Below are 2,455 nucleotides of genomic sequence, written 5' to 3'. Positions count from 1 at the left end.
CAAAGCTTTAAAAATGAAAGTTAAAAATTGTTTTTACATGCAAGTAGGAAATATAATATATGGGCAATGGGATATAGAAATCTATTGTACCCTACAGAAAAATAGAAGGGAAGGGGATGGGGAGGGCTTAAAGAAGGGAGGGTAGATTGGAGGAAAAGGTAACCACAATATATGCTGTCCTGGGGTGCGGAAAGGGGGCATATTGGGAGAAAATTTTAAATTTTAAATTTTGTGGAAGTGAATGTTTAAAATTGAGAATAAATAAATTTAATTAGAAAAATTATACTATGTTATAGAAATGCTTGTTTTATTGCATAAATTAATAGTAAAATAATTTAAAATGTTTTAAATCATTTTTCAAAAAAAAGAAAGAAAATAGTTCCTGGGCCGCCCAATGACAATACTGAGGAGGCAGCTGCGGTGGAAGAGGGTGGCCCGCGTCCTGGCGGGGGAGGAGGAAGGGGAAATTTAAAAGCACCCAGGAGTAAGGGATGGCTGGGCTGGGGCTCAGAAGGAGAAGGAAAAGAAGTGGAGGAGTAGTGGGCTGGACACTCTCAGGTCCAGGTCTCATTAAGAGAAGAAGGTACGAAATTGTGTTATTTTCTGAAGATAAAGAATGAGGACTAATCTTTCCTGAAGAAACTGAAGTAACATTTCAACTACCTTCTTCAGCAGTTCCTTGAACAGTGCTCAGCAACGCTAGACAACAAGTGCAATGACTGCAAGCAAGAATAAGAACCAGAGCTCGTTACTTCTTCACAGAGTGATCGTGGTTGGTAGCGGAGGGGTGGGCACATCTGCACTTACTCTGCTTCTTTATGGAGAAGAAGTGCAGACAGACATTCTGGATACAGCTGGACAAGAAGATTATGCAGCTTTTCCAGGCAACTCTATGTCCGTAGTGGGGAGGGGTTTCTCTTAGTCTTCTCCATAACAGAACATGAATCCTTTACAGCCACAGCAGAGTTCAGAGGACAGATTCTGCATGTTAAGGCTGAACAAGATAAAATTCCTTTGCTTGTGGTGGGAAACAAATCTGACTTAGAAGAGAGAAGACAGGTACCCATTGAAGAGTTCAGAAGTAAAGCAGAAGAGTAGGGTGTCCAGTATGTAGAGACATCTGCCAAAACTCGAGCCAATGTACACAAGATATTCTTTGATCTAATGAGAGAAATAAGAGCAAAGAAGATGTCAGAAAACAAAGATAAGAATGGCAAAAAAAAAAAAGCTGCAAGAATAAGAAGAGTTTTAAAGAAACATGCTGTTTACTGTCATTGCTGAGAAGGTGAATCAAATCTGTCAGTTGCCACTGAGGACATCCGGCTGGATTCATGAAAGCTAGAATATATTTCTTCACTTGTACTGTCTTTTCTTTTCACTTGATTCATGTATTACTTCTTTCAGTGAAAAAAAAAGAGAGATCTGTGAATCAATCAACAGCTGGGACAAATAAATGACCCATTTTCCCTGGAATGGAACTACTCCTCTGTCATTTTTTTTTAAACTGAAAGCTTAAAAACAACAAACTTAGTACCACAAGCAGAAAGTAATCCAGTGTTAATTTGAAACATACTGTATTGTAGCTTATGATATTTTTCCAGTTTTATAATATCACCAATTCATTTAGAAATTAAAATTTGCTTGTTCTTTAAGTTTGAGGAAGAAAAACCAGACATTCTGCTACACACAGCAATCTAACACTTTACCATTTTATTAATGGCAGTCACAAAAATCATTAAATTACAAAGCATATAGTGTGGTTATGTTCAATGACTTAAGTGACTTATTGAATGACTTTTATAGTCAGATTTTCTTAGTATTTCCCAGAAGAATCTGAAAAGTAGCTAAAATGTAAATTTAAGTTGTCTCAATTAAGGCATGAAGCTCATAAACCTCATTCATACATGCTTAATGTATGAAATATAATCTTTTCTGGCTTGATTTTATTAAACATTGTTGTCTGGTTCTTCCCTAAGGGTCCTAAGATTGTATGGGAACTTTTAAAAAAAGTCCACTTTCTTTTACTTCACCTTTTGCAGCTTTTTAATTAAAGAAAAAAACTCAATAACAATTCTACAACACACTTAAAAATGTCATGCTTGTGCTAATTTCACACACTAATTGGCATTAACAATATACAAACACCATTTTAACCCCAAAGTAATTCTCATCATTTAAAAATTATTTTTTCTCCTAAAGCACTGATAAATTCCTGTGCATGTAGCAAATGTTGTTGATGCTCTGCTTTTTGTTTCTTTACTATCAGGTTCATACAAATGCTTTGGAAGAACAATGAGCTGAAGTTCTAACCTAAAATCATGAAGCCAGAGCCAGTGCCAGACATTTTGCTACCTTTCACAGAATTACTCAGTAATTCCAAATTTAAATCAGAAAAATAGTGGTGAGAGTGAAGGTAGACCCCTGCCATGTTCTCTCTGGTTGCAGTTTTTCATAT

The 2,455-nt window shown here is 36.1% G+C and overlaps 1 pseudogene; it reads left to right on the top strand.

The window, feature by feature from the left end:
• The first annotated feature begins 703 nt into the window (after nucleotides 1-703).
• Nucleotides 704-1,303, top strand: LOC140531191 (ras-related protein Ral-B pseudogene; annotated as a pseudogene).
• The last annotated feature ends 1,152 nt before the right edge of the window (nucleotides 1,304-2,455 follow it).

Source organism: Notamacropus eugenii, chromosome 3 (genome assembly GCF_028372415.1).
Source record: "Notamacropus eugenii isolate mMacEug1 chromosome 3, mMacEug1.pri_v2, whole genome shotgun sequence".
Lineage (NCBI taxonomy): Eukaryota > Metazoa > Chordata > Mammalia > Diprotodontia > Macropodidae > Notamacropus > Notamacropus eugenii.
The sequence above is the reverse complement of the archived record's forward strand: the minus strand, read 5'-3'. Positions and strand labels throughout refer to the sequence as shown.